The sequence below is a fragment of the Macaca fascicularis genome, chromosome 14 (assembly GCF_037993035.2).
Source record: "Macaca fascicularis isolate 582-1 chromosome 14, T2T-MFA8v1.1".
Lineage (NCBI taxonomy): Eukaryota > Metazoa > Chordata > Mammalia > Primates > Cercopithecidae > Macaca > Macaca fascicularis.
In genome coordinates this window covers 98,364,968-98,388,523 of record NC_088388.1, presented here as the reverse complement: position 1 = coordinate 98,388,523, position 23,556 = coordinate 98,364,968, and the positions used below count along the sequence as shown (strand labels likewise).

The following is a 23,556-nucleotide window of genomic DNA, read 5'->3' as shown; positions in this document are numbered from 1 at the left end:
ACACATTCACAACGTGGCCACGTTGTCAGAGATGGAGGTTATGCATGGTGCCAAGAACATGAATCCTCATTCAGCAAAAGCTGATCTACCTACTACCTCTGTGGAAATCTCAACCTTCCAGCAACTGAGCACTACACTGAGATTACCCACTACCCTTCACCAATATGATACTATTGGTTCTACTCAATCAGTCAATCAAGGTGGAAGGAATACCTTTTGAGTAGGATCAAAGCATATCTTAGGTGTGGGTTTCCCTTTCTTGCCCACATCTCTTCAGCTAGCAGCACTCTCCAAGAAGTAACCAAGTCTTTGATCCACTGACACAGAATGTGCATAACATTACATAGAACCGACGGCCACACTTAACATCAAAGGAAGTACATCAATGGACATATGATCACAGGATATACTGGTTTTATTACATACCACTACCCAGAAGCCCAATGAATGGGATTATTTTTAACAGCACTTAAATACATTAAAATATGTTAAAAACAGTATTGAATACATTTAAGTCCTCTCTATCTGTATATATGTATATATCCTTTCTGTATTAGTCAGTGTTCTCCAGAGAAACAGAACCAGTAGGATGTGTGTGCGTGTTTGTGTGTGTGTCTGTGTGTGTGTGTTGTGTGTGCGTACATGTGTGTGTATGCAATTGGAATTAGTTTATGTGATTATGGGAGCTGACAAGTCCCAAGATGTGCAGTTGGCAAGCTGAAGGTTTAGGAGAGCCAAAAACGTAGTTCCAGTCCAAAGGCTGGCAGCATCAAAACACAGCAAAAGCTGATGTTTCAAATCTGAAGGAAGGAAAAAAAAAACAAGCAATGTCCCAGATCAAAACAGATAAAAAACTGGCAGGCAGAAGACATTCCCTCATACTCACAGGTGGGTCACCCTTGTGTTCTATTTAAGACTTGAACTGATTGGATGGGCCCACTCTCACTAGGGAGAGCCGTCTACTTTACATGGTTAACTGACTGAAATTTTCACCTCATCAAAAAACACTGTCACAGACACACCCAGAAAAATGTTTGACCCAATGTCTGGGCAGCCCATGGCCCAGTCAAGTTGACACATAAAATTAGCCATCACACTGTCTTAACTTTACATCCCCTTTCAACATTTGCCCTATTTTATTCTTAAACAATACAACTATATTGAACAAAAAAAGGTATCTGTACTTACTCCCCTCCGTTTTATACATCATACTTTTTCCTTTCCCTTTGTTATATACCTTTCATTCTCAATATTTCGCTTTTCTTCTTCTGTGCCTTAGAACTTTCTTAACTGTTGAATTCCTCAATATTTGATTCTGGCTTTCTTTAATTCCTACTCTAGATACTTCCTAGGCAATTCATGGCTTCAATATACCACCTATACACAAAAATCTTCCAACTTTATGTCTCTTTTTTTCCCTTGGATTCCTCAAAGTCACAACAAAATTACATGTGTAAAACTGAAACTAGGAACTATGCCTGCTTCCTTTCATTACCCCTTCCAACAGCAACGGTAACAATAATCATCTCATCTTCCAGTATTCTCGATCCCAGTCAATACTTTCATCATCTTCCTAGCTGTAGAAACCATAAATCCTAAAGTTATTTATTTATTTATTTATTTATTTATTTATTTATTTATTTAAGAAGGAGTCTTGCTTTGTTGCCTAGGCTAGAGTGCAATGGTGTAATCTCAGCTCACTGCAAACTCTGTCTGCTGGTTCAAGCAATACTCCCACCTCAGCCCCACCATGAGTGGCTGGGACTATGGGACTACAGGTGCCTGCCACCATACCTGGATAATTTCTGTATTTTTAGTAGAGACAGTGTTTCACTATGTTGGCCAGACTGGTCTCGAACTCCTGACCTCAAGTGATCCGCCAGCCTCCACCTCCCATAATGCTGGGATTACAGGCATGTTAAAGCCGTTTCTGACATCTCATTCTTCCTTATCCATGAATTTAATTATTTATCAAATCATGTTTATTTGACCTCTGTGTATATCTCAGGTCTGTTTCTTCTCCATTTCCACTCCCACTCTTGTTTGAATGAGCATCTTTTCTGCATTCCACTGTCAGTCTACTTGAAGGTTTTCTTCATGATGAAACCCGAATGATGGTTCAAATTGCAAATCAAATAAATGTCTAGATATGGTTTTTCAATTTATATAAATTGAAAAAAATTATATACTGTACTTTGTACTTTGTATAGTTGAAACTAATTGACTTCAATAATGTATATAATTTTTATTGAGTCTCCATTATGTGATATACACACCACCAGTTACTGGAAATTCAAAAGTGAACAAGATAAGGTCTCTTAGCATAAACATTATGGTCCAGTGGGAGAATGAGACTGGTGAATAGCCAATTCCAATGTTTTGTGGTAAGTGCTATATTAGGTGCCAGCTCGGGCGCTATGGAAAAACAGGAAGGTCATCCAGCCCATTACTGAGCATTCAGGGATGGCTTTTGTGGGGAGGTGACTTCCACCTGAAGAAAAATACGAACTGATTCAAGCACCAATGGGCAGCTATCATGTGGCCAGGGAGATCAGCTGAGTCATGAGACTGGTGGTATCATTTGACACATTGAGGACGTTTTCTAGGTTTTTGTGAGTTAAAAATAATCCATGAAGTAAATACCAGTAACAGTAGATTCCATACTTACACACATATTAAGTATCAGTTTACAAAATCCTTCCGAATATATTAACCCATTTAAGCTTCAACCCAGTGCTACTGATGTCAAGATAGTTTTTTGTTTTGTTTTGTTTATTACCCCACAGAGCCTATAGCATAAAAAAGCTTACAGAGCGAGTGAATGTTAGACTCTGGAATAGCACAATCCAATTCACCTTTTCTATAAACAAGATGTAAAATTCTGTCATCTGTAAATGGACTTCATTGATCTAATGTGTACAAGACTGCAGATTTTCAGTCAATACCAAATGTTCATATTTGTCTTTTCAAGGATATTTAAAACCTTAACTTTTAATTTAAGTGTTGATTGTCTTGTAGTGAACCATTCATGATATGGAGTCAATATTTAATGATACCAGGTGGATCATCCTAATTCCAGATTAACTACATCCCACTGACAAAATTTCTTTCCCACCCTGCTGCCACCTGTCTGGTACCAAACCTGCTCAGCTGTGGAAACTGACAGCTGGTTCTTCAGAGGGGAGTAGTGGGAGCAGAAGTCAGGTGGAAATGGCTCATTAGCAATGGAATGAAAAAAATACGCACACTTCCCTGTAGACGTTTTGGATGATGCTCCTCTCTCTGCAATTGCCGATTGGAGAGTTAATTGCAAAATAATAATAATAATAATAAATCTCAAAAGGTTTTGAAATTATGATGATGTGATGTCATCATGTTAAATCCATTTATCTTTATTTCTTCTGCTGAAGTTTTTATTTTGACATGAATCATAGCATTAGTGCTGAAAGAAAAAATATTCTGATATTTTTGCTTTCTGACCATGTCCAGGGATGTTGCTCTATAAAGAACCCCAGGATTCGGAGTTGGCATACTGAATTCTAATCATTAATTAGCTGCATTAAATCACATATTCCTTAACTTCTGTGGACGTCAGATTATACACGAAAACAACAGAATTAAATGGCCACCATGATTGAATGGTGCTTAATTACAGACTTTCTTCTGTCTTTTTTGGCTTTATTTAAAGTTATCAATAGACCGCTTATTTCTCTCGATAAGAGTACTTATAATGTACATTTAAGAAGACGTCTCTCTTACATTTATGAGTTTTTATGCTGTTTAAAAATCTTTTCGGCCGGGCGCGGTGGCTCAAGCCTGTAATCCCAGCACTTTGGGAGGCCGAGACGGGCGGATCACGAGGTCAGGAGATCGAGACCATCCTGGCTAACTCGGTGAAACCCCGTCTCCACTAAAAATACAAAAAAATTAGCCGGGCATGGTGGCGGCGCCTGTAGTCCCAGCTACTCGGGAGGCTGAGGCAGGAGAATGGCGGGAACCCGGGAGGCGGAGCTTGCAGTGAGCCGAGATCGCGCCACTGCACTCCAGCCTGGGCGACAGAGCGAGACTCCGCCTCAAAAAAAAAAAAAAAAAAAAAAAAAATCTTTTCATTGTGTATATGAAATGTTTGAAATGTCATTAAAGACAAAGTTTTATACTTGGATTTTGAAATAGTTTTCAGTCTAGGACCACACCACCCTGAATGTGCCCAAATTTGTCTGAAATATGGAGGTGACAGAAAAGTGTATGTGGGGACAACCCAGTTTTTATAAAATTAAAAATACAAACTCTTTTGTAAAAAACTCATCTGCTATGAAGTATTAGCAATGGAACTATTTATAGAAGTTTTCTTTTTACAGTAAGCTAATTATTGTAGAAGGGTTCTTAAATATCCTTTAAAGTTTAGAAAATTAATTATGTTTTGCTAAAAAAATTTTTCCTATTTTTAAGATCAAAGCAATAGCAACACTAAAATCATAAATAAGATTAATGCATGAAGCAAGTTATCAGTGCACAGTGGTTCCTTGATATTAAGCAGTGTTACATTCTTTTCAGGATCTTGATTCTCTAGAGTATGTCAAAATGTTAGAGATACACTTGCGTGCCAAGAATCACCTTGAAACCACCAAGACAGACTGGAAAAGTTCCCAAAATGAGCTTTTTCAAAAACCACAGCTCACCCTTTATCATCTGAACTCGTTTCTCACATATGTGCACTTGTCTTCTGACCTTTCTCATTTCCTGATAGCTTGAAGCTCTGCCATTAGCAGCAAGCACTAGAAGTCATATTGCTACATCTGTCACTATTAGTTAAGAATACCATCCAACTTCAAGATAACTAGAAATTTTCTCCTATAGTTCTTTTTGGCTTCCTCAGTGTACGGTCAAAAGGGCTGCCTGCAGCAAATAACCGAGCACAGAACTGGTTGTTGAAATATTTCATTTCATAAAACCATGAACTCCCAGCCCAACTTTGTTACTGCCATTTGTCACGCATTTACCACATGTGTCTTCTGTCTTGAAAAACTCATCTCCCCTAAGCCCAATATCATGGACTAAAACTGCTTTTCAGACACCAACACAAAAATCTTCGCAAAGGAAATAGCTGACTGAAGTCAGTTTTAACAGACTTTATTCTCTTAGGGTGCTGAGAATCTGAGAGCAAGTAAAGCTGAAAAAGGTTTCCTTGCTTTTCTACCACTGGCACCGCAGCTGTTAGCACTTCTGGTGTCAAGGTACAAATGTCAGGGAGGTACTGTCAGTAGAGTAACACCCATGAAAAACAGCCTGGCAGCCTGGCTGGCAGCCAGAGCCTGCGATCATTTCGTTATACACGGCTCAGAGCTGGACTTCCGTTATCACTATTTCCTCCAATTGCTCTTAATTAAAGCAGAGAGATTTGCTTCACGTCAATGAAATGAAAGGGTGGTTTTTTGTTTTTTTTTTTTGACTCAGTTCAAAAGAGTAATTTCAAAAGTGAAGACTAACTGAAGTGCTTAGAATATTATGGTTCAGCTTTCTGAAATACATTAGCATGTGTGTCCTGGGAGAAAATGGCTTGAATTAAAATTTGTCCCCCAATCCTCCACCGAAGGGTCTTCTACTGAAAATAAAATACACCTGAAAACTTATTAAAACATATGAGACATATACAACACCTAAATGTTTATTTTCATAACTCTTTGAGTCTTAGAGACAATTACCTAGATATACTGTAGAAAAAAAAGTCATTGAAATGATTTCTCAGATTTTAAGAAATTCTAGAATTTATTACAAAAATGTATAGACAATTTTAGTATACCCATTTCCCCTCTAAAAACCTGTGATTTGATATTGGTACAATGCCATCACAACTAAGGAGCAGGAAGAAGATGGCTTTTTCAAGGGATGGGACTCGAGGGATTTGAATGTTGACAAACTTCCTGGCATCATCAATTGCCTTATGATTTGTAGTTATCATCGGCGTTCATCTTGGATATGATAATTTACTAACCAATTTATCAGAATCTACAGAACGATGCTCTTGGTCTTGGAGCAAATCTAGCAGACATTTTTTTCCAGGGACATCTGCTACCCACATGCATAATCAGAAAACAGGAATAGTTCCTCTAGAAATAAAAAAAAAGTATGCCACCTTTTTCATCCAAATTAAAGAAAACCATCAGGGGCTTTACTTCCCATGGTCACTTTCCGTATTTACATACACATATTCTCTTGAGGCACACAGATCCATTTAGTTCTCTATAATTTGCATCATTCTATCGACTCTATAATTTGTGTTATTCTATTGTCTCTTCTTTCTGTCATTCAACTCTTGCTAAGGTTACCAGTGGCTTTCTAATTAAAAGAAATACTCTATGAAAAATATCACTGGCTTGCAATGTATATTCAATACACGCAATCCCTGTCACCTTCTAATTTTCAATATAAATTGCCCATTCCAGGATTTATATTCTAAAACTTTGTCTATTCAATATACCCATATAGACTTTCTATATGCCTCTTAATCTTTTTATTTTCATACCATCCCATAATTTTTTACCTTTTTAATATTATCTATTTTTTCTATGCATTCTTGGCTAAAGCGAAATAAAACAACACAAAACATAAAGTCATATTCCTTGTCAATTACTTATTTTTCTTATCCCAACTATTTCCATCTAATAATTGACTATATTCTGTTGATGACTCAGAAGTAGGTGTCAAATCTGGAATTTTATTTTCCATCTCCAATATTAAACTTCAACCTGGTTCTTTCCTCACTCTGGCAATGGCTGAAGTCTGCTCACAGATTTTCCTATTCCTCTTTCTCTATTTCCATCTTGCCCTTTAAACTATAACATGTTTATGGTTTCCTTACCAACAAGCCTACAGTGGCACACTAGGAACAGAAGCATTTGTAGGCTTCCCTTTGCTCACAAAATAATGTTCAGAATCCTTAGCCTGAGGTCATTTGTAATATTTTTTTTTTCTAAATCATTATCTGATAGTTCAGTGATCTATGTTCAGTGAACTATTTATGGTCAGTGAGCTCCTAACCAGTCCAAATGCTTTTATTCTTCCATGACTACTAGAGTGTATTCATCACTCTGCCTAGAATAAATATCAATGTCTTCTCTACCCTTAATTACATTGCTACTTAAAGTATGGTCTGCAGAGAAGCAACACCAGCATTACCTAGGAGCTTGTTAGTTAAAAACACATAATCTCAACCCCCGCCCCCACCCACAGACCTATTGAATAAGAATCTGCAAGTTTTACAATATCCCACTGTTTATCATATACAACAAAAATTCTCTTCTCTGAAGCTACTTTCTTCTTTATCTTCCCACTATATCTTTTTCACATCCTACAATAGCATCCATCTTAAAGTGTTATGGATATTTTAATTAGACATGTGCACCTCCTCCCCATCCTCCTCTTCTTTCTCCTCCCCTCTCTTCTTTTCCTTATTCTCCTCTCCCCTTCTCCTTTCCCTACCCTATTCTCTCACTCACTGTTACTTAGCAGCAGTGATAGGGATAAGGGTTATGTATTAACCCATTCCTCTTGCGGTGTGACAATCAACTGCTTGCATTATTCCTTTCAATCTGGTGGTTTCACCTGCTCCAGAGAAAGATGCATTTTCTCTTTCCTTTGTCTAGACAGTAAAATCTCTCACTATTTAATGATGAAAATAAAACCAGCCTCTACATAGTCACTATTGAACAAGTGAAAGTAGTTACTTGGAATGAGAAGCTCTATGTCCAGCTGTAAATGGTATAGCATATGCACATCCATAAAACCCATGAAACAGCACTTCAGAATGCTTCATGTAGTAGACTAATAGAACATACTTTTTCTATCAAACTGCATCTGTATAGTTGTGAGATATGGATAGCTGAACTATTTCAGTTCCTTAAAATATAACACACCGGTATACACACCCTACTTGGGCTAGCAATGAATTAATTATTGTTCAGCAAATTTACATGGTATAATTTTTTAAATATGATGTTATGCCTCCCAGAAGCTATATCATACCCTCAAAACTGTCATTATTATGTTAATTAATATTTGTTGGCTATTGGGATATTGAAATTTGTTTATATATGTCTAAACAGCTTCACACGTCACCTTTTACCAACCCCCTTTGGGCTAATATGAGTTTAAATCTCAGGTCTGAACTTTCTGACTCATGTCCCAAATACCTTAGAGGCAGCTAGTCTTCACCATTCTCCTTCATTTGTAGCCTAGGATATGCTCATCCTAGAATGTCTTTTATCAGTAAATTCCTTATTGGGTCAATAAAGTCTATGATATGACTAAGGATAAAGTAATATAAACTAATGGCAAAGTTTTTGCAAGCACAATATATACCATTACAGTTGCAAATGATTAGAATAAATATTTGCTCTTCAGTTGTTTTGATTATTATATACACAGTTTAAGTGGAGTTTGCTAAACAGAATTTTAATCATGAAATAAAACATTACTAAATATTAATTTTATGTGAATTAATCCTTCTTGTAAAGGAGACAAAATATTCCTTTAAATGTACACTTTGAGATAAAGAAGGATATTTTATTTTGTATACAGACCATCTTTCCTGTGGTAAATTAAATTCACTGGAGCAGATAGGATCCCCATAAACCATAAGTGAATAATTTTGTCCTCTCTTTCCCTATGTGAGAATTTCCCTGCTGTTTCAATGTTAGTACATTCTTAGCAAATTTTCAGCTGTCTATAAAAAAGTCTTCAGTCTAGAATAAGTTAGTAGATGGGCGTTTGTTCTGAAAATTAAAAATTCAAATAAAAATGTATTAATAACACTAACTTTATAAGCAAAAGAAGTGAGAATCTGCGTGAAAGCACAAATAATTCAAGCTAAAAATGGGTCACAATGATTTACATATTTCAAGATAATTTGTTTTTATTCCTGAATCATGACCTATATCTGTGAAATTATTTTACTGGTGCAATCTTACATCATAACTGTCAAAGCCTATTTGATTGCTATTTGATTTCTATTCATTGAACTTATTATCCTAGAGAAAATAGCAGTGACAGAAAAAAAACAAAAAAACAAACAAACAAAAAAACTTCAAATCTTGGATTGCGTGAGATGTCACCTGAGAGGAAGGCTAATCTGTCTATATACAATTGGGTGTAGTGTAATTCCAGGTAGTTCTAGGTTTTCTACATTTGTCTCTTACATATTAGCTCATTATACTAAAACCACTATTTTTGTCCAGCCTATGAATAGAATGAGTACCTTCATGAAAATCTTGTCTCCTTCACTTTTTAATAGAAGACCAGCAATTACATCTCTAGGCTTCCAACTCTTTAGGCCATTTATTTGCTGAGGCACCTGGGGAAAAAAAATCACTTAATTTCTCTTAAATCCTTTTTTCTTCTCATTTATCATGTAGGATTTTTTTGGAATATAATATCAATGGCTAATATTTGTTGAATACTTAGGAAAATGTTGCAGAATATTGTAAGCACTTCCTATACACTATCTGAATTGTCTTATGGCAATCCTATGCAGAACAGAGATACAGAAAGGCTACATAATTTGTCAATACCATACAATTTGGCGTAGAGAGACTGAATAGAACCAATTTGCTTAACTGTCTGACTATATTATAATGCATTCTGCTGAATGAAAAGGAAAGATATTATAGTAGAAACTATTAACTACCATTTGGAGAAAAAATTGTATTTCTTGCAGGTCATGCATTGTGTAAAACACTATTATTGAATATTTACAACAATCCCATAAAGAAGTCAGCATTTTTTCTTTAACATGTAAAGAATTGAAGGCTCATACAGGATATATAATTTGCCTCTATTCAAAAGGCAAGTAAGTGACAAGATAATCTTTTAGAGGAACATATGTTGTCTTCAACCTAGGTACTTTATATTACATATTTTTCCCTCTCAAACAATGCCACTCCATTGCAATATTTGAGGAAGCAAATGATATAGATAAAATTATTTTTGTATTTTTTTTTGTTTTGCTTTGTTTTGTTGTTGGATTGATGCAAAATATATATTCATATTTTATCAGAATAAATTTTCTCTACTACATTTCTGATATTTCATATCATGTGATGCAACCTGGTCACAATCAAAGAATGAATTTGTCGCCACTTGAAATTTATCTCTTGGCTAAACAGCAGTAGCAGTCAACAAAACAACCATCCAAGGTGATTTCTTCAGAGGCAGCACCGTAGGAAGTATAAAAGACTGAAAAGAATTTGGCAAGTTATACCCGTAGATAGTAAATAGGCCTAAAAATAATTGTTAGAGAAAGAGAAACAACTAAAAGAAAATATTTCTTAATCATCCTTTGGGGCTTTGAGGACAAGGAGCTACAGGTGCTAGAATATTATATACGCAATTAATAATATGGTCAGTTTTAATACTACAATAAACTAGCATAAAATTAAAGATATAATTTTCTTAAAATACTAATGCTATTGATTTAAAGAATTAGACTTTTTAAAAAGGCTTATTTCAAGAACCACTTGAAAATAAATTTGACATTAAGTAATATTTATACCTTTGGCAAAGATCAAAGCAAGAGCATTTGGTTTAATAAAACTGGAGCACTCTTCGACTCTAGGAACAAATTTTAGAAGAGCATTGTGATGAAGTTTCAGAAACCCTTCCCTAGTGAAAGAACCACAACTGGTGAAAAACATTAAACAAAAATGAAAGCTCTGGAAATTGTCCTAAATTGCCACTCATCAACTCATTTTATGAGGTCATGACAACTCTGAACCCCAAATATGACAACAGTATTCTAGGAAATGTAGAAAATTATAGAACAATAACCCCTTATATATGGATATTAAAGTATTTAATAGAAATTTAGCAAATCAAATCAGGTAATGTATATAAAAATACATCATGATCCAGTGGGAAAGAATACTAGATGGTGTTCCTACTTAAAAACTAATCAGGCTGGGCACAGTGGCTCATGCCTGTAATCTCAGCACTTTGAGAGGCCAAGGCGGGCAGATCACAAGGTCAGGAGATCGAGACGAGCCTGGCCAATACGGTGAAACCCTGTATCTACTAAAAATACAAAAATTATCCAGGCGTGGTGGTACACACCTGTAGTCCCAGCTACTCGGGAGGCTGAGGCAGGAGAATTGCTTAAACTTGGGAGGCAGAGGTTGCAGTGAGCCAAGATCATGCCACTGCATTCCAGCATGGGTGACGGAGCGAGACTCCGTCTCAAAAAAATAATAATAATCAACCTAATTCATTAGAGTAAGATAATAAAGGAGGAGAAAGGTATATGCTTATCTTAATAGACACAGAAAAATGTTTGCCATAATTCAACCAACAGAGAATGATCAAATTTCAATTGATATTTTCATATAAATAGGCAACTCATAATAGCATATAGTCTTATTATTTCATTTATATTAATTTAATGAGATCACTTGGACTCGGGAAAGGGGAGATCACACACCGGGGCCTATCATGGGGAGGGGGGAGGGGGGAGGGATTGCATTGGGAGTTATACCTGATGTAAATGACGAGTTGATGGGTGCTGACGAGTTGATGGGTGCAGCACACCAACATGGCACAAGTATACATATGTAACAAACCTGCACGTTATGCACATGTACCCTAGAACTTAAAGTATAATAATAATAAAAAATAATTAAAAAAAAAAAAAAAAAGAAACAGGCCAAACCCATCTCTGTTGCTATAAATCAGGAAATGGCTACATGTTTACAGTGTGTACTGAATAAAAGTATCATAAAAGTACTTCTCAAGTTACAGAAATATTCTATATTTTGAGTGAGATAGTGGTTAATAGGTGTATATATTTTTCAAAACTCATTGAAATGTGCATATAGGATAGATGTGTTCAAATGTAAGCAATGTGCCTAAATACAAATAAAAGGGTAAAGACAGGCAAAATGGTAAATTGTATTATAAACATTTTACCAATGTAATAATTAAACCATAATTCACTATGTGATTATACCAATATTTAAGAGTGATTTATTGATACTTTATCATGCATCAAGTTTTTCAAGATTTTAAATAATACTATTATAAATGTTTTTCTGAAAACATATTTGTTTATAGTTCATAACATTTCCTTGGAGTTGGATTTCATAGAAGTTGAAAAATTTTAACTATTTGATGCACATTACCAAATTTCTTTAAAATTACTATATTATTTTGTTATAAATTATAAATCAGCATTGTATGTGTCTTTCTGTAGATATAAATATGTATGGATACATATGCATGTGTATTCACAACTTTTGAGGCATAATTGGCATACACTAAATTCACATATTTGAACTGTATAATTTTGCACTTAATTGTACCTGCACACTATGAAACAATCACCTCAGTCAACAGTGTAAAAAGTGTCCTTATACCTCTTTGGAATCTTTCCCTCCAAAGTAATCACCATATAAACTCATATAATATAAATGAAAATTTTAGCTGTTGATCTGTGTTCTGTACTATGGATTACTTTTTATTTTCCATCATTTTATACAATCAAGTTATACTCTATAATCTCTTTTGTCTGCCTTTCACGCAGTACAATAACTTTGAGATTAATATATATTAATAGTTAATTTTAAAAAATTCTTAAAACAATTGTTAGATTAATATTATCATATAAAACAATTGATGGCTTTCATTGGACCACCACTGTAGGGAATTTTAGAGTTGAGACGCATAAAATGAGTCTTGGGATATTATTCTGGGCTTCACTGTAGGTATTCAGATAGCAAATATGGAATAGTGGTATTGATAAGTGGAAGTTGGAGCTGCTATCAAAGAGGGAATGTGGATAAGCATCCCATCTATTTGTTGAAAATATTTCATAGATCTTTGGCCAATTTCTGGACTGCAAAAGCACAGAGAAAGACTATGGAAGTTCTCAAGGCAGCAGCTGTTGGGAGGCAGAAAGCAAGTGAAGAATCAAGAGTCTCCTGTTGTTGGGAGGGAAATAGTTTTCTGGTTCATCCAGAATGGAGAGATTTTAGTGGATACGCTGTGCTTTCCAAACTAATATAGGCCTATCTTAACAAAGCTAATAGTAGAACTCTTCAGCATCAAGGTGCCTAGCAGAATCAAGTGCAACACTTTTTTAAGGAAGGATCCATGATTCAGAATTTCAACAGTTTATAAGTATCACTTGCAATGTCCAGAATACCAAAAAAAAAAAAAAAGAAAGAAAGAAAAAAAAGGAAAGAAAAAGAAATAGCAAAAACAAAACCACTTGACACTCTAGATATTTAAAAAGAAAAAGTGACTGATAATAATAAAAAGTGGCAAGATGATTAATATGCAGGCCTATAAAAAACCCTGATGTTGTACTTAGCAGAAAATAATTTCAAAATAACTATGACTAATATATTAAAGAAACAGAAGAACCATAGAAAATATGTAGATGATGAAGTATTTTAACAGAGAATACAATATATACAAAATCAAATCTATATTTTGTGTAAGAATAAAATACACCATTAGGAATTAGTAAGTCATTGGATGGGCTTAAAAGCAGATTCAACATAGTCAAAGACGATATTAATAAATTTGAAGACAAGTCAATAAAAATATGCAAACTGAAGTCGGGAGGAAAAAATAAGAATGAGAGGAACAAAACATAAATAAGATCATGTCACATGGGCAGAAGTACTAACATAAGTGTAACAGAAATTACAGAATAATCAAAGAGATATTGATTGGGACATTATTGAAACAATATTGGGACAATATTTATTGGACAAAATCAATATTTGGAGAAATAATGGTTGAGTATTTTTCCTGAAAGCTTATAGTAATTCATATTTCCTTTTGGGAGAATTATTAATTTGTGTTCCTGGTATGTTTTCTCTTGATATTTTAATATTTTCTTTTCCAGTTCTGAAAGTTATACATTTTATGTTCAATTTTATAGTATCCCTAGCCTCAGAAGTCAATTCTAAAACTTACATGAGACCTTACCACATTCTAATATAAAAACTTCAGGCTCTCAATTTCTCACACAGTAGTCCTAAGCTCTGCTCAATATGGTACTATATCCATAATAAAGTTAGTCATTCACTTATTACCTTTTGAAAGCACTTGTACTATACCTATATTACAACAAATATAATGTTTTGCTTACTGGTCTGTTTCTTCTACTCTAATGTGATCTTTCAACAGCTTTTTATTTGTTGCTTTTCTATAAATACTTCTTAAACTGATGTAAGAATAAAGGAAATGTATCGTAATAAACGGAGTAAGAAGTTATGATTTCCAGTAGAAAGAAACAGATAGGAAGCAAAAACTGCAGAGACTGGATTGGATGTTCTCCATTATCCTGACAGTAAATTAGCTTTTCATTTGAATGTTACTTTCTTTCAGAAGAGTTTGATGCATTTTAAGTTGATGCAGCAGTGCATGTTATTAAAGCCAGGAATCATAAATTATTCCTTAAATCATTGAGTCTTGGGAAAATAGAAAGCCAATGAATCACATACTATTTGAACATTGATTTAGTTTCTGTTTAAGCCTATGCTGTTTTGGGTGTATGTGTTTGGCTCCAGCAGGTCTGCATACTTTCTAATTTGCTTGAAAACTGCGTGAAAATATTCCCATGGCCCTCTTGTAAAATATGACAGCCTGACATTTTCTTTAATTACAAGACCTGATATGTTTAATAGCAAAAAATTGGCCTCCAACTTGACAGGCCTCCCTTTTAAAATCAATCGTTAGACTCAAGGGCACCAGCTTGGTCATCAAGATCAATATTAGAAAAAATATAGCTTGTCAAGACCTCTCAGCCTTTTATTGATTCAAATGGGGAGCAGCTCACAAATTGAATAATGATGTTAGAGCTCTGATTCAACAAATAGAAGACTGTTACATTAATTTCAGTATAGGTAGATGAATCTGTGAAAAAATGACAAAAGTATAATATAATTATCCAAGATATTATTGTTAGATAAAGCTGAATGCTTTCAGGAGAAAATATGCATTTTTTGAATAGATTTCTTTAGACTGTTCACCAGGTGAACTAAATAACAGGTGTCATCTTATCTTACTAAAAACAAAACAAAACACAACAAGAACAAAAACACTAGAAAGTCATCTTATTGTTACCAACAAATAGAAGAAAAAGCACCCTGAGGAAAAAAAAATACTGTGAGACAACTTGAAGCTTTAGAAAGAATATTTAACTTGAATGAATTAATCCTTAGTTCTAGTGATGAATAATTATTTGTTACAGTGATCACTGAACATTAGCCTTGTTTTTCTAGTGTGCTATATGAGGGACTAGGAAAATATTTAAATACTAATTCTAAGACTCAGGGAAATACCGTACAACAATCCATGTTAGTTCTTTTCATATTTCATTAGGGAACAAAACGAATCTATATGCTTAGTATCTTATTTTCACTTCTAATTTGAATGCTAATAGAACGTAGGAATGACAGGTCACATCACTGGAGAATGGGAAACTGAAGTTGTTCTCAGGAAAATGTTTTGCCTTAATACAAATAAATGTACAACAATCAGAAACGAGAGTTTATGATTTCTTAATACTTTTAGAAGTTTAATATGTTGTACTTAGCACTATTGGGCAGAACACTTAAAAATGGTTAACATGGTTAATTTTATGTTATGTGTATATTACCACAATAAATATTTTAGTTAAAAAAGAGATTAAGGATTTTTATCCTTAGTTTAATTTATATCTAAAAGTTAGAGAAATTCATATTAACAATTCAAACTCTGAAATAATATATAATCTATATTGGAAGTATCTACAGTGTGAGCTAATTGAAGTTATTGGGCACTATGGTAGGTATTTTATTTTCTTTACCTCATTTACATATCTCATATTTACCTTTTATTTACCTTAAGTTTATATGCCTTATATAATTACCTCATTTTTTGTCCACCATTTCATTTTTTTTCTGTGGATGCACAATAACCTGAAAGGGTAAGTATTAGTCTACATATGAGAAAAACGAAGTTCCTATTTGATAAATAAATTCCCCAATGTCCAGAGATAATAAATGTCACAACTTGGATTTTAAACCAATTGTCTGACACTTGGATCGAATTCCTCTACTGTGTTACAAAGCTTGATATCATTTTGCTTATCTTAGAGACCCAAAGTATAGCTCTCCATTATATTACTTAAGTTACACATAGTTTCCTGAAAAATTTGGTAGCTTTGGATAAAATTTCAACATTTTAAGAAATTGTATGAAATTTTAGTTTTTCAATGCATCTTTCTCATAGTTATTCTAGACATCTCTCAAGATAAAACTATTCTTTTTTTTTTTTTTTTTTTTTTGAGACGGAGTCTCACTCTGTCAGCCAGGCTAGAGTGCAGAGACAAGATCTCAGTTCACTGCAACCTCCGCCTCCTGGGTTCAAGCAATTCTCCTGTGTCAGCCTTGCAAGTAGCCTGGACTACAGCTGCCTCCCAACACGCCCGACTAATTTTTGTATTTTTAGTAGAGATGGGGTTTCACTTTGTTGGTCAGGCTGGTTCCAAACTCCTGACCTCAGGTGATCCACCTGCCTCAGCTTCCCAAAGTGTTGGGATTACAGGTGTGAGCCACCACATCCGGCCAAGAAAAAACACTTCCAAACAAAAAACAAAACTGCACACTTTTCTTCTTATTTAAAATGCTAAAATGGCAATTCTGACTAGCACTAACATTGCTGCGGGTTGTTAAATTGCCCATTTATTTTACAGAAAAAAGTTATTATTTTTTTCCAGTTACTTGAAAGACTATATAACAAGCCTAAAGGTAGGACATTTTTAATATGTCACATCAATGAAAAAAATTGACCTAGAAATTTCATTCCTTATTTTGATACATTTTAAGCATCAATTTCCCAGAAACTTTACCAAGTGACAAATTCTTTTTGCTTTATTTAATTAAAACTTTACAGATTGCCAGTTTTTGCTGTTTGCGAAATTAAAACAGATGTTAACAAGTATCTCTTCTGTTAGAATATACTAGGAATAGAGTACCTATTTTTCCCATGACACTTTAAACTTTACTGAGTGATTTATTTATGTATTCTTTTTTTATCTCATAATTCATTCAGAGAGACAAAGCCCTTATTAAGGCAGTGTTCTAATTGCTGTGTTTTATTTTGCTTTTGTCTGAGGGTAACACAGTTTGCTTGCTCCTAGAGTGATGTAATTCCTTCATTCTGAAATGCTTATGGTTGGAAATCTCTTCCAAATCAACCACTTTGGTATTATTCTGTAAAGAGGGTATTCTTAAGGGTTACTGGATAGGCATGGGAAAGTCAAGTAATATCTAAAATATCATTACCCCAGATCTGTGGGCTAAGAGATAGATCTATTAGTAACCTTTGCTGAGCATGATATCCTCTTCCTTTTCCACTTGGTCTACTTATTTATTTGGTCAAGTAGAGACATAGTCACAACTCTAGGGAGTCAAAATTGATTTCTCAATTCTTTCTGTGGACAAAGGCCTCATGAACCTCACAATGGAGGTGACCATACTGCAAGAGTGAAGTTATTGATTGTTTCACAGTAAGAATTGTGGCAAACGATTTGTTTAATCTCACTGGACATCAAGGAATTTACCATCTAAAAGCACAACACGGAAACGTATTTCAAAGCATTTCTATGATGATGGTGGTTGAACCATTTTCAAACCCAAGGTAGTGAGTGTGAGTTTAAAAATTTTATTGTGAGATAACTGCATACAGATTTGTAAAGAATACTTTTAAAAGTTGAATTATTACCAGAATACCTTTTAGATTCTCGCCAGAATAGAGAGGAAGGAGAACATTTTTGCAAGGAGTTTGGTATTAGACCTGATTCATTCACTTAAAGAAATGTCAACTTCTTTGTCCCGTCAAATGGAGTACTAAGACAAATTGATTTATACGTGAATGATCTTAATCAGATTATTTTCCTTATACAAAGTATACTAAGGAAATATATGTATATTTTTGATGAAAGGATCTATAGGAGATGAGAAGTAACTCTATAATATGAGACTGTTTAAGGTAAAGGAGGTTTGGAAAGTCCATTTATAGTGTCTGGTGGGAGCATTAGATTACCAGGCAGGAACCATGACAGAGGTCCTGTGTGAAGAACGTTAGGGCACTTTGAAAACAAACTTAATTTATTTTGCAAATTTCTCAGGCTTAGCTTTGCTCTCTTTATTTATTCTCCTGGATCAAGAAAAACTGTCATTTAGCTTTATATCATTTTAGGTGTCATGACTCCCAACAACAAGGTACATGAAGACAAAGGACTTTGTGTTGAGACAGACACTGACATGGAAGAAACTTCTGAAGGACCACACACAGATGAAGGCCATGTTGAGGAGATTATTCAAACCATTTATTAGACTTGCACAAACACGTTGCTTATTAGACACTATGGTGTTACTAAAGGATTAATATAATCTTCAAAGAAGAAATTATGAAGGTGGGAATGAAATGATGTCCTCAACATAAGTACTGACACCCTGTTAACTTTTTGGAACTTTAAATATCAACCACAGGCATTCTCATACAATCACCAAAGAAAATGTGAAAATGTGGCTCACCCCTAGAGTGAGAATCACTAGTACTGATGAGAAATTCTCAAGTACTTGAATATAGATAATTAGAGGGAACACAGCACTGGTGTTTTCAAACTAAAGAAAGTAGAGGGTACAGCCGGTGTTTAGTGGCATGTAATTGAACTACAGAGATAGTAGTTTGGGTTAAGATTTTACATTTCTTTCCTCCAGTTTTAATCTCATGTGTCATTTTCCATCTTTGGTAGGTCACAAGCTAGATATAATTATGCTGCCATTTAATCATTTGCTCTAATTTGTATTAAATTGCTTTGAAGACAAATGTGTCTCAAATTTGTAATACTAATTAATAATTGTACAGTGATCTACTATTTCAAATCATGTGTTCAATGTTTGGTATTTTATATTGCAACACTATCTGTTCAGAACACTTTCTAAATAGTGAGTTAAGTGCTTAGAAAAATTATGAGCATACAAGATATTTCAACATATGCATATAGTATAACAACATTTTCCTAACATTTAAAAATTAACTCTCTTCTAAAATCAATAAGCATCTTAATGCATATGGGCTGTAATACGAGGTCAGTTGGATTCTACTGAATAAATATATATAAATACATATGCACTGGATGCATAAAACTTTATGGTTCATGTCACTGCAAAAACATGAATAGTGACTATTTATTTATATAATTTTGTGTTTTATCTCCTAAGAGCTATGAAATCTCCTGAAAAATATTTACTGATTGCAGGTATATGTACATGTGATGTTGTATACCTGTTTCTTCAAGTATAACTAATATATGTATAAGCTATATTAAATATCAATATTTAATAAATATTAATATTTACTTAATATGAAATAATATTAGTGAAGTCTAGTGTTCCATTCAATTGTGAGAAACTTCTAAACACCAAAGATAGCCTTTTCAATATTTCTTTCTCATTTTTGATACAATTCTCAAGTATAGGATTAATAGTTGTTGTTTTTTAAATCTTCATTGAGATATATTTCATATACCACCATAATATTCACCCATTTAAAGTATGCAGTTCCATTATTTTCAATGTATTAAGGCTTGCAAAGTTACCACAGTGTAAATTTAGAAAATTTTTAATGTTTCTAGCATACAGAAAAGACAATTATTTAAGTAGTGGATGTACCATCTACACTGATTTGACCCTCACAAATGATATGAAGGTATTAAATTATCACATGTATCCTGAAAATATGTACATGTATTACGTATCAATAAAAATATAAACAGCATACCATTTAGTAGTCACTTTTTATTTCTTCCTCTAAGTTATCTCATTTTTAGTATACAATTGTAAATAGTATTTTCTTGTTATCTTTTTATTTCTTTAAGGTTAGAAATGATGCCTTTCTTTCATTAATGATTTCATTAAATTGCATTTTATTTATTTTTATCTTGGTCATTTTTGCTAAATATTTGCCCACTTTGCCAATCTTTTCGTCAAACCAACTTTTGGTTTCATTGATTTTTCACTATTGTTTATGTATTTCCTGTTTCTTATTTTTCAGCTTTAATATTTATTCTTTCTTTCCTTCTTCTAGGTTTTAACTTAGGTTGCTCTTCTTTTTCTTTTCTTTTAAGTTGGAAGATTATTTATTTGAGATCTTTCATCTTTTTTAACATAGAAATTTATAACTGTGAATTTCTCTGTACAAACTGCTACAAATGTATCCAACAAGTTTTGACATATTGTGTTTTTCTTTTCCCTCATTTTGAAGCATTTTATAACTCCTACTGAAGCTTTTTGTCCTTGGCCCACAGGTTTTTTTTAGCAGTGTGTTTTTTATTTTCAAATATTCAATTTTTAAAATTCTCTTCTCTTTTTCATTTTTAATCACATTGTGTTTTGAGTCCATACTTTGTATACTACCAATCATTTTAAACTTATTTACGATTGTCACACAGCCTAAGTTATGGTCTATCCAGAAGAAAGTTTCATGAACATCAAGAAGAGCGTGCATTTTTTTCTGTTATTGGGTAGAATGTTCTATATATGTGTAGACTAATTGGTTGATAGAATTGTACACGTCTTGTACTTGTTTATCTTCTGCCTAGAGGTACTATACATTATTAAAAATGGAGTTATATTATCCAGCTATTTTTTCATTCCAGTTTTTGCTTCAGGTATTTTGAGACTCCCTTGTTAGATGCATAAATACTTATAATGATCATATCTTCCTGATGAATTGATACTGTTTTTATAATACAATGCCCCTCTTGTCTCCATTAACAATATTTGTCTTATAGTTAATTCAGTCTGATTTTAGTATAGCCATTCCAGTTCTCTTGATTACATCTTAAATGGCATATCTACTATCATTCTAAATTTGACCTATTTATGTCTTTGAGTCTAAAGCGTATCTCTCTTATAAATCTTGGACCTTTTTTTTAATCTTTTTTTTTTTTCAATTCAGCCAATCTCTGCTCTTTGATTGGGGTATTTAACTCATTTTTACATTTAATGTTATAATTCATAATGTAGGATTTGAATCTGCCATTTTGCTACTTGTATTCTACATGCATTATTATTTCTGTTCTTAGATTCTTGTCTACTTTTGTGTCAAATATATACTTCCAGTGTTTCTCTTTTAACTTTTTACTATATTTAATGCAATCCAATTTCGATTAATACCAACTTAATATCAATAGTATACAAAATAATCACTCTAATATACTTTAGGTACTGCTCTCCACTTTTACTATTAAGGCCATACAAAGTACATTTTTATATATTATGACCCCTTCTACACAATAATGTTACAATTATTGCTTTATGAAGCTGTCTTTTTGAATAGACAGGAAGATGAAAGCATCAGGTTTTACAAGTTTACACTGTCTTTTATGATCTCTTTATAGTGACTTTTACCTGCTCCTTTTGTTTCTTCATATGTATTTCAGTTACCATCTACTGCTCTTTCAGGTCAGCCTGAAAGATTCTCTTTGCTATTTTTTGTAGGGCAGATCTGCTGGTGATTAACTCTTTCAGTAGTTTGTTTGTTTTAATCCCAGAGATATCATAAGTCCTCCTTTATTTTTAAAAGAGAGCAGAGCTGAATACAAATTTTTGATTGATAGTCTTCCTTTTAACACATTGAAAAGAAACTACAGGCAAATATCCTGATGAACATAGATACAAATATCCTCAACAAAATACAAGCAAACTAAATTAAACAGTATATCAAATGAATAATACACCACGATCAAATGGGTTTATTCCAGGTATGCAAGGATGGCTCAACATACACAAAACAATAAATGTAATTCACCACATGAACAGAAAAAATGAAAATCCTATGGTCACCTCGATAGATTAAAAAAAGCATTAGATAAAATACAGCATCTCTCATGATAAAAATTATCAACAAATAAGGCATGAGAAGAAACGTATTTCAAAATAATAAAAACCATATATGACAAACCCACTGACAACATCATAGTCAACGGGGTAAGAGCTGAAAACATTTCCCCTTAGAAATGGAACAAGACAAGGATGCCATTTTCACCACTCCTATTCAACACAGAACTGGAAGTCCCAGCCAAAACAATCAGGCAAGAAAAAGAAATAAAAGACATTGACCTGTCAAAATGACTATTATTAAAAAGTCAAAAAAATAATAAATGTTGGCAAGGGTGCGGAGAAAAGGCAACGCTTATACACTGTTGGTGGAAATGTAAATTAGTGCAACCTCTATGGAGACAGTATGGCGATTTCTCAAAGAACTAAAAATAGAACTATCACTAAATCAAGTAATCCCATTACTGGATATCTATCTGAAGGGAAAGAAATCATTATATAAAAAAGACATGTACACTTGTATGTTTATCACAGCACTATCCAAATATCAGTCACATTGTATGTCTCTAAACAGGTGATTGGATTAAAAAAATGTGAAACACACACACACACACACACACACGCATACACTATGGAATACTATGCAGCCATAAAAAGTATGAAATCATGTCTTTTGCGGCAACATGGATCGAGCTGGAGACCATCATTCTTAGTGAAATAACTCAGAAAATCAAATACCACATTTTCTCACTTATATGTGGAAGCTAAATAGTGGACATATATGGGTACACAATGGGCAATAACTGACATTGGAGACCATTCCACATTTATTTGAGATTCTGCTTATTATTCTTTATTTCCTTTTTTTGGTTTGTTTCTTAGACTGGATAACCACTACTGAGTTACCTCTAAGTTCACAATTCTTCAATTCTTCCTTTTGCCAGTTCAAATCTCTTTTGAGCCCTTCCAGTAATTTTTTTGTTAATATACTTGCCAACTTCATAATTTCTATTTGGTTACTTTTTATAACCTCTGTTTCTTCACTGTTATTCTCTATTTATTGAGATACTGTTATCATGTAATATTTTTATTCATAATACATAATTTCCTTTAGTTCTTCGAACATAATTACTACAGCTGATTTAAAGTCTTTTGCCTAGTAAGACCAATATCTGTACCCTCTGAGGTATGTCTTCCCTTGGCTGTACTTTTTTTTCCGGTATATGTGGTATATTTTCCTTTATTTTTTGGTATGTCTTGTATTTTGTTTATATTGTTGTTGAAAATGTAAAGTTGAAGATAGAAGAAAGAAACACAAAAAGCAGCTCAACAATTCAAAGACAGGTTTATTTTGCAGAATAAACCCAAGAGAGGCTTCTGGATGATTTTTGGTCAGGAGCATTCTCTCTTACAGACCATGAGTATTTAAGGGTTTAGGAAGAGAGCTTTTCACAGGCTCAAATGTTTTTATGTGGAGGAGAGTTTTATTGCAGGGTTGGAATGTCTCTGGTTGGAAGGGAGATCATCTCGGGGCTGGCATGTCTCTGGTTGGAGGAGGGTTTATCTCAGGGTTGGAATGTTTACGGTTGGAGGTGTCATTTGTGGTTTATGATTATGCTGACATTAGCCATTAGGCTGATGTTTTTGGGGCTGGATTTAGGCGGTTTTT

The 23,556-nt window shown here is 33.7% G+C and overlaps 1 protein-coding gene across 3 annotated transcripts in view; it reads right to left on the bottom strand.

Moving 5' to 3' along the window:
• CNTN5 (contactin 5) overlaps window positions 1–23,556 on the bottom strand; it is a 1,343,675-nt gene that overhangs the window by 1,038,710 nt on the left and 281,409 nt on the right. The window contains exon 1 of one of the 3 annotated variants that reach the window (XM_065528914.1): window positions 9,254–9,350. The exons of the other annotated variants lie outside the window; for them this stretch is intronic. The gene's annotated coding sequence lies outside the window, so the exon portion shown is untranslated. Of the gene's footprint in view, window positions 1–9,253; window positions 9,351–23,556 lie in introns of those variants that run through there. 3 annotated transcript variants of the gene reach the window in all.